At 35.4% G+C, this 9,459-nt stretch overlaps 1 pseudogene; it reads right to left on the bottom strand.

Annotated features, from left to right (window-relative positions):
• Window positions 1–932: 932 nt before the first annotated feature.
• Window positions 933–1,459, bottom strand: LOC118001039 (annotated as a pseudogene).
• Window positions 1,460–9,459: the final 8,000 nt, after the last annotated feature.

Raw genomic sequence — 9,459 nt, 5'->3', positions numbered from 1 at the left:
CCAAAGATCAGAGCACTTTGGCTTAGTCCTAGTTAAGTTTTGTCATTTCCAAGCTATATATTCTAGAGCGCAATAAAAATGCATCTTGATCATAGCGATAATGATCATCTACTTGAGTATTTTTATAACAACAAATAATTTTTATAAAGGTAGCTCATATTTTTATGGAATGCTAGGTATTTCACAGTTCCTCCATGTGATCATGTTATCCTATAAGAAGAGGTAAGACATTTGGCAGATAAGGAAACAAATTTGTTGAATTAGCCAAGGACAAGCAATTACTGAATGATAAAATTGGGTTGAAAACTGACATCTCTGGATTGCTAGTCCAAGCCAACTCACTGAACCATACCAGACCGCCTCCTTTCTGGCACCTTTTCCCAATCTTTGAGTCAATTCAACAAGCTCAAATGTCATCCATACCCCCTTTATCAAAAAATCTAAAGCAATGAGCTTCATTAAGCTGTATAACATGAAGCATTAGACAGTGAAATCTGGGGGATTAAATTCTTTTAAAGTAAAAGACGCTGTTTTCCTTTAAGTTTTCAGACTTTGCTTTATTAGTGTCTTTAATGAAATGAATGTCAACACTGGTTAATTTGTTTCTCTTAGATGTTCTTACAAAACACTCAGTGGTGTGTTCTTCTCAAGCTGTAATGCTGTTCTTTCCATGAGTTGCACAACCCAACTACCCAGCCAGAAGACAGACAAGGTGTCCCCCATAGAGGTCCAGTTACCCTGCCAGTTTAGGCCTCCAGCACAAGGAATGACCACATTGTAATAAAAACAATTCCCTACAGGATAGAAATAGACAACAAGGGAAAAAAAGACTTCCACAAGATAGTTAGATTGTTTGTTCCTCCCTTGAGGAGGCAAATATTAAGGTTATTTCGTTATACAGACACACACATGCATACACACATACACATATCCAATCTACTCCTCATAAAAATAATCTCATTAACCTCAGTCAGGAGAATCTCTGCATGATTTTTTTTCCCCAAGGTTTATGGAAGATATTACAGCACAGCAGAATGATTCAAACAACTCCATGTGGTGTTTTGAAATTCATCCCAATTGTAGTCTGAGTGACCTGCAGGTTGAACAGACTGCCAAAGTCTAAGAGTTTCAACAGCTCCACTTCAGTGATCTCCTGATCCAGGGCTGAGGCATCAGGAACATAATTATCTCTTCTCTCTCTGTCCTCTTGCAGTTTGATGCAGATACCTCCCACCAGACCTCTCTGATCCCACCCCATCAGATCTGTGACGTAGCCTGCTATCTTGCTGCAGAGCTTCTTGCTGGGAATAATGGCAATCTCCCCACACACAGGGTTGTTGGTATGGAAGTCTTTGCTCAGGTGAGTGTAGTACTTCTCAGTGATGACCTACGCCACCTTCCTCACAGTTTTGGTACAAACATAGCCAAGGTTGGTGCGTCCCTGGTAAAAGAGCTCCATATGACTTGTTTTTAGAGATCAGCTCAAATAACTCAGGTGGATATAACTCTACCTAAAGTCAAGAATTACAAGAATGATAAAGATGTCCACCATGCCATGATATCTGGAAATTCCCAATGTTTGTGTTACATTTTGTTGGTGTAAGAGTTTATACATCCCCAACACAAAAGAAACTACATGAATGATATTATTTATAATTATATTCTCTTAAAAATGAAATGCCCTAGGGCGCCTGGGTGGCTCAGTTGGTTAAGCGACTGCCTTCGGCTCAGGTCATGATCCTGGAGTCCCTGGATCGAGTCCCGCATCGGGCTCCCTGCTCGGTGGGGAGCCTGCTTCTCCCTCTGACCCTCCCCCCTCTCATGTGCTCTCTGTCTCTCTCATTCTCTCTGTCTCAAATAAATAAATAAAATCTTTAAAAAAAAATGAAATGCCCTATAATGCTTCTTTTTCCTTTTGATATTCTTCAGCAGATGAATAAAGTGATTCATATTAAATTCATATTAGCTTTGCATTATCACAGATTTTTCTTTTTGCTTCTTCATCTTTGTGACTGTACTTTAATATAACCTCATTAAAGGGGCACCTGGGTGGCTCAGTTGGTTCAGCGTCAGACTCTTGATTTCAGCTCAGGTCATGATCTCAGGGTTGTGGGATCCAGCTATACTTCACACTTCAGACTCCCTGCTCAGCAGGGAGCCTGCTTCTCTACTTCTCCCTCTCCCCTTCCCCTTCCCCTTCCCCTCAGCTCATGCATGCTCTCTAAAATAAAATAAATCTTAAAAAAAATTAAAAAGAAATATATATATATCTTCATTAAATTCAAGGGACAGTTTGGGTATAAGATCTTATACAACCAAAGAACTCATCCAAAGAATGCAAGTAATTGAACTCATCCAAAGAATGCAAGTAATGACATTCTTAAAGCTTTTGCAGTGGACACTGTAAACCACACACAGGTCTTTGGCCATCTTCACGATTATACTTAACAGAATTATCTAAACCAAAATATCCAGGATAATGAGAAACTCTTTTGATCTATAATGTTTTAAAAGATATTTTATATGGGAATATAGAAATATATATAGTATATATACACGATTCACAGACACACACACACACATATAAAAGAATATAAATGATTCTTTTCAAAAGAACTTTCTCTTTGTTATTTCCTGGTCATATAAAAAATACAACTTTACTATGAATGTAGTATAACCTCCATTAGAATATGTGTGAAAATCTCTCAAAATATTTTAAATAATAGAGAACACAGCAGAGATTCATTAATACCATTTATCCTAATAACTAGAAAGCTATTTTTTTTATTCATTCAAAATCTCTTTGCCCTAATTCCTGAGCTACCTAGATAGAGTTTTGAAGGCCTAAAATTTTAGTCCTGGTTTTTCACCCAGTAGCTTTTGAGGTTTTCATGGGACTCAAGATTGAAGAAAGAAATTGTGCAAGTAGAATCTTTTAGAACTGACTTCACAGGCATGTGGTGATTATACAGCAGAATTTCTGCCTAGGGATTAGGGGGAATATATATTAAAAATATAGCCTAGCTCTAGACAGCAACCATAGTAGAAAGTCCCAAGCAGAAACAGGAACACTTAAATATCTCTTTTGCTCCCTCTGCTGGTTGGTTTCATAAAAAAAAGAATGGGGGCTTTGATCTCTTTCCAGAAATGCTGATGTATTTTCATTTTACCAGACTTTCAAAATAGGGGCATCAATAATTGTCTAATTTGGTTTGTTAGGACTGAGTTTGTTGAGTTTTTGCTTGTTCAATTATAAATGAGTGTGAAATATTAGGTGGAAAGAGATACCATGAAAATGGCAGTTCTATTAGATTAACAGACCAGAGGTTATTGAGCATGACACAAAAGGGAATATATGACATCCTCATCTAAAAATAAAATTACCTCAAAGAGGGTAAAAACACATATGTAAAATTACTTAAGAATAAGGCAGACTACAATTAAAAACTAAATCTACATGTTGTAGACTTCAGAGAGTGGGAAAATTTCATAAACAAGGGACAGGAGTTGCATGAAGACTTAAAAATGAGTGATATAGAACACAAGCTAGAAAGTGATAGGAGTGGTTGTTGAGAGAGCAAGAGAAACTAGCATCAATAATGCAATCTTTGACTTCTCCACCCAAGCACAACCTTCTTCCTATACATACTATTGTAAACAATAGCAATAACAACAACAGCATTCTCATACCTGGCATAAAGAAAATATCTATATTCCAAATTAAAACATGGGCATCCTCTCCTCAAAAGTGAATACCCACAATCATTCAGTCACCATAGCTGTTTCTGAGAAATAGTCAGTCCTTCTCTATCTAGTTCTGTCACAAGCCAGTTTTGATATGCGGCTACCTATGGATCAAACAATAAAGTTAGTCATCAGTAATACATTTTCTATAAAAATACTAGAGAAAGATTAGGAAGAAGATATACTTGAGACTATTACAGGGTCCTTCCTCACCAAGACAAATCTTTTCTTTCATTTAAGGAGCTCTGAGTCTATGATCTGATTCAGGTTAGGCAAGTGTGGGAGGGACCATAAATTTCCAGTGTGGTGGGCCACCCATGCCATTGCCAAACCTAGAGAGTTTTTAAGTAGGACCTTAGTGCGATAGCAACAATTTCAGTTCTGGACTCCCCAGGATCAATTAAGCACTTCCAAAGTTTTCTGTATGTTAAACTTTATTATCATCACTCTCACCCTGCTAATTACCTTGGGAACCACACCACCTTGCTTTCAAGTGAGTGCTGCTATTTGGTCTCAGTCAATATGGGATGCCAATGTATGTGGTGGTATCATCCCACCCTAGAAATGACAGTCACTGCAGTCTTTTTCAAGGACGTTGCACTCCCCCTCACTAGTGAATTTCTTAATGTCTAATGAAGAATGTGTTTCCTTTATCCTCTTGAGGAACAAAGCTAGGAGATACGAAACCTCCCTAAATTCTTTGGATTTCTCATTCTAAGAGATACCATTTCTGGCATTTTAACTTCATTTGGCACAGTCTATTGATGAGTCCAGGTTTGAGGCAATCAGGCAAATAATCAGAACCATTTCTAGGTGCTTAAGCTAGGATGTTGAATCTATTTACTTCTACATTTACTGACGCATTCAACAAATAGTTATCCAGTTTTCACTAGGTATCTGACAATATTTTAGGTACTAGAAATACAGCACGAGTAGAGCAAACAGAACTCCCTGGCTTTCTGGAGTCTACATTTGATGGAGTCTCCAATAAACAAATAGGTTAAGATAATACAGTACATTGGAAGATGACTAGCTTAACATGGTAGAAAGAAACAGAGCAGGTTAAAGGAAATAAGGGGCACTGTACTATGTAATTTTAAGTAGGAGGGATCAAATTAAACAACTCTGAGAAAATGACATTGAGCAAAGTGAAGAAGTGAAGTAAATATCCAAGGGAAGAGTATGCCAGGCAGATGGCACAGCAAATGCAAACTTCAGGCTTGTGTAAGATCAGCGAGGAGGCCAGTGGTGCTAGAACAGAGTGAGCAAGTGGAAGAATGATTGTTAGCTCTATATTTTAGATAAACTCATAGTTTGGGAAATAAAAGAGAATATGAGTCCCATTTTCCTTTCTCTCAAAACTCAGTTTCAGATTTGTTAGTAAGGTGTGCTAAAACTTATCATATTGTAGTAGTAAATACTTCATGGCAACCAGCTTATCACTAGCTTTGTAAAATACATGGGTTAAATTAATAAGAATAATTCAAAGCTGTTATTTCCACCTTAGTCAACTCATAACAAACTTACCAGTTGTCTATTATGATTCTCCCTAATCACCACAAGCTATGAGGGAATTATCACCATGAGATGAGTACGTATTACCGAGTAGGAATATAATGCTAAGACTTAAGGGCCATGATCAAGGGTAATTAAGGTTTCTTTTCAAATAAAGCAATATTTTCAAAGAGCTTGTTAAAAAGCCTGGCAACATCTTCTAACTTGTCAATAAACATATATTTTTTATAGTTTGGCTTTTCTATTTTTAACTGACATGCTTTAAGAGAAACATCCAAGTCATAGTTCTTGAATGGGGAAATTAATTATTGATTGGCCTCTAAGCAAATAACTTAATTAAAGCTATATCTGAGTGCCTGGTTAGTTTAAGAAATTGAATATAGAAAGTCATTTCTTGTTAAAAAATTTGTGGTTCACCTCAGTTATTAAAATAGATTATATTTTGTGGAAACAATAAGTTATAATATGGAATAAGCATTCATTAATAGTCAATAATATCAATAACTCCATTTTTATGTAGCAAAGCCTCATCGAATAAGCCAGAGCTGCAACCTTATGTTAATGGATAATGTGACAGAGAAATGACTTTTTCAATAAAGGTTTTCCAAAGGTAATCTGCTGATCTAGAACTAATCATTTATATAGAGAGATCAAATAAATCAAGATGGAAATGACAGAACTTCTTAAATCCCATTTCAGTGGAAAGGTTAATTTTCACTTTATTAGTTGAATCTATTGTATGTTTGCTATGTACCTGTCCCTAGCATTGTATTAAATTATTTACAAACATAATCTGGTATCATCATCATAACAATACTATCAGGCAGATATTATTATCCCCATTTTACAGATGAGGAAATCATACATATAGAACTCTGATCCTACTACTTTACCAGCAGGAGCATTTCCTTCAATGCCTTTATCATTTTCCCTTATTACCTTCCTACAAAGTTTCTTACATTTTTTTTCAGGTTACTATTAAGAAATCCATTCAGAACAGGAAACTATTCTGTTATGTTGTAAGCATCAAATTGGCCTGTACTATGTTAAGGAATAAAACAAATGAGCAACTGCACAGTCATACTCAAGATTTAAACAGTGAAATTTTCTTCATAATCATGTTTGCTTTTAACAGAGCATAAAGCATACAATGATTCATAGAGGTGTATGAGAAGCAATTTTTTTGCTTCAAATACTGAAGAAAACTCCTGTGAATATAGTGTATATGTTCGTGTACAAAATATCATGAAACATAATATTAATGTTTTGAATACAATAAATACCTAGGAGATTCTGATGCAATTTTCTCATGGTTTTCTTTTCTTAAAGATTTTATTTTTTTGTTTGAGAGAGAGAGAGAGCCCACGCAGTCAGGAGAGGGAGAAGCAGGCTCCCTTCTGAGCAGAGAGCTCCACGTGGAGCTCGACCCCAGGGTCCTGGGATCATGATCTGAGCCCAAGGCAGATGCTTAAATGAATGAGCCACCCAGGTGTCCCACAATTTTCTCATGCTTATTGTAATAATTATATTACAACTAGTGCTATTCTTGAAGAGAAGATCTCTTAGTCTTCAAGTACTATTATTCTTATTAGAAATATTATTATTAAAATTTAGACATGATTTAAATATGTTGTTTATGTAAGTTTTACATAACTAACTTTCAAATAATATTTATATTGGTTAATTATTTTTAAAAGGTCTACCTTAATTAGCAAGCCCTTAATGTGTAATACGGATATATTAATTAATTTCAAACTTCCCAAATCTTAAAACTATAATTTCACATAGTCCTATAATTTTCTCACATGCCAAGGAAACCTATTCTGGTAACCTCATCTCATTCCAGGAAAATTTATCACTAAAAAATACACTTCCATAAAAGACAATCCACACAAAAACAGTTCTATTCCTTTTACACCTGGAAATCAGTTTCTCTCCAAAAACAAAACCAAATGGAAAACCACTTTTTAGGTAAAAAATAATACATTTTTAAAAATTTAGTCAAAAATTTTAATCTTTACATTAAATGTTTTCCACTGTCTCTTTGTAAAATCTTTAACCAGATCTCAGAATAGGACTTGCCTCCTGGTTTAATTATCCTGTTTAGAATCTTCAAATTTGGGGCACCTGTGTGGCTCAATCAGCTAAACATCTGCCTTCAGCTCAGGTCATGACCTTAGGGTCCTGGGATCGAGCCCCACATCAAGGCTCAGCCGTCTGCCTCTCCCCCCTGCTCATGATCTCTCTCTCCCTCTCTCTCAAATAAATAAATAAAAATATTTTTAAAAAGAATCTTCAAATTTCCCTCATGGGTGAATATAAAAGGTACAAATTAAGGGCAGAACCTCCTGAGCTTCCTCATAGAGTTTTATCAGTCTCCTTCGGTTCGTCTGTAAAGGACTCAGGATAAAAATAGACTAAACTGATGAATAAGGAAAATGCATCTGGGGGCCAGCAGCTGCACATGAGCCAGGATTAGGCAGGTGTTAAAAAGCAAGCTCACTATTGTGTTCACAACAATGTCTTTTATGTATCCAGCACTGCATGTGTTTTCTCATTTAAGCTTGCTAAGAAGTCTAAAAATGAGGCAGAGCAAGTGTTTTCATCCCCATTCCCCATGAGGAAACTGAGCCTTAAAGTGATTTGAGTGACTTGTCTGATGTTACCAACAGTACCACAGCTTAATGCCAGGTCTCTAATTCCTGGTAGACTCTGTGCCAGTGTACTAGATGCCTTCTATGAGGGAATAAATAAAAAGATAAACAGGTATATATCAAATAATCCTTTTCCTTTCTGGGTAACAAACAGTATTGTACTCCACAGAGGCATGAGCCCAGGTGATAGTGATGGTTAAATTAGCACTAATATTACAGAACTACTAGAAGAAGGAGCCTATGAAAGGAGGAACAGTAAGGACTTATGTGAAATTTTGAAGGTGTGCTATTAGGTGCATACTCAAGATACAATTGTGATACCTTCATGATGAATTGATGGTTTTCTGACTATAAAACATTCAGTTTCATCTATGATCTCTCATTGCCTTCATCTATTTACTTGGAAATATATATTGTTTGGTAGTAATATAGTCACACTAGTTTTCTATGATTTATGTTAACATGGTATATTTTTTCCATCCCTTTATTTTCAATTTAGCTGTGGCCTTATATTTAAGATGTGCCTCTTATAAATCACGTGTATTTGGATCTTATTTTGATATACTATCTCCTTTTCTCTGCCTTTTAATTGGATCATTTAGCCCATTTACATTTAATGTAATTACTAAGATAATTGAGTTTAAACCTACCATCTTTCCATTTGCTTCCTATTTGCCTTATCAGAGTTTTTTTCTTTATGCTTTCCTGACATCCTTTGAGTGAAATGTTTCCAATATTTCTGTTTTGCATTACACTTCATATTTTCTATTAACTTTTTTTTAGCTATGTCACTCTGCATTATTCTTTGGGTAATTTCTGTAGTGATTATAATATGCATCCTTAATTTATCACAGGACACCTTGAATTAATATTATATCCCTTCATAAATAATGTAACAACTTTACGACAGTATGATTCCATTTACCTTAGTCCATCATTTGTGATATTATCCTCATACATTTTGCACCTAAATAAATTATTAACCTTACAGTTCTTTGTAACTACATTTGCTTCAGATAATCAATAGTCTTTTAAGGAAATATTTTAGGTAGTCTTCTTTATTTACCATATATTTATTTTTCCAGTATACTTTATTCCTTATTATAGATATCTGACTTCTACCTGAGACTTTTTTTTTTTTTCTGGCATAAAAAACTTCCTTTAGTATTACAGTTGACCCTTGAACAACACAGGTTTGAACTGCTTGGATCAACTTATATGCAAATTTTTTACAGTACTATAAATGTACTTTTCCTTGTGATTTTCTTAATAACATTTTCTTTTCTCTAGCTTACTTTATTGTAAGAATACAGTATATAATACATATAATATACACAAGATAGGTTAATCGACTGCTTATGCTATTGGTAAGGCTTCCAGTCAACAGTAGGCCATTAGTAGTTAAAGTTTTTGGGGAATCAAAAGTTTTACACTGATATTTTTGACTATGCAAGGGGTCAGTGCCCTAATCCCCATATTGTTCAAGGGCCAACTGTATGTACCATATGAACTGCTGGTGGTAGTTTCTCTCAGCTTTTGTATGTCT

The sequence above is a fragment of the Mirounga leonina genome, unplaced genomic scaffold (assembly GCF_011800145.1).
Source record: "Mirounga leonina isolate KUSES-001 unplaced genomic scaffold, KU_Mleo_1.0 Mir_53, whole genome shotgun sequence".
In the NCBI taxonomy this organism is placed as follows: domain Eukaryota; kingdom Metazoa; phylum Chordata; class Mammalia; order Carnivora; family Phocidae; genus Mirounga; species Mirounga leonina.
This window is presented reverse-complemented; position numbering and strand designations above follow the sequence as displayed.